This window comes from Colobus angolensis, unplaced genomic scaffold (assembly GCF_000951035.1).
Source record: "Colobus angolensis palliatus isolate OR3802 unplaced genomic scaffold, Cang.pa_1.0 Scaffold293, whole genome shotgun sequence".
In the NCBI taxonomy this organism is placed as follows: domain Eukaryota; kingdom Metazoa; phylum Chordata; class Mammalia; order Primates; family Cercopithecidae; genus Colobus; species Colobus angolensis.
Genome location: NW_012116188.1, coordinates 301,049 through 301,438, shown reverse-complemented (window position 1 = coordinate 301,438; position 390 = coordinate 301,049). Strand labels below are relative to the sequence as shown.

The window sequence follows — 390 nt, the reverse complement described above, 5'->3', positions numbered from 1 at the left end:
CAGGATCCTGCGGCTGATTTGTCCAAAGATGACTTATTCCTTGTAGGACAGTTTTATGAAGCCCTCCACTATAGCAGGGGGATGGACAGATGACCTTACTGCCCTTTCATATTTGAGATGTTTGATGTCTTCAGTAAGAAAAAGGAAGCTGCCTGCCAGCTGCTTTCCATAAGCAATTCACTCAGAGGATGCCGTTTGTACTCCTTTGTGCAGAATAAGATGAATACACTTCACGTTTCTTTCTTCTCTTTTTCCTTTTTTTTTTTTTTTTTATTTTGCTCTCTCCCCCCGGCTGGGGGGCACTGGCATGATCTCGGCTCAATGCAACTTCTGCCTCCCAGGTTCAGGCGATTCTCCTGCCTCAGCCTCCCAAAGTGCTTAGATTACAGG

The 390-nt window shown here is 45.6% G+C and overlaps 1 pseudogene across 1 annotated transcript in view; it reads left to right on the top strand.

The window, feature by feature from the left end:
* LOC105516890 overlaps positions 1-390 on the top strand; it is a 29,859-nt pseudogene that overhangs the window by 10,513 nt on the left and 18,956 nt on the right. The gene's annotated exons all lie outside the window — the stretch shown is intronic.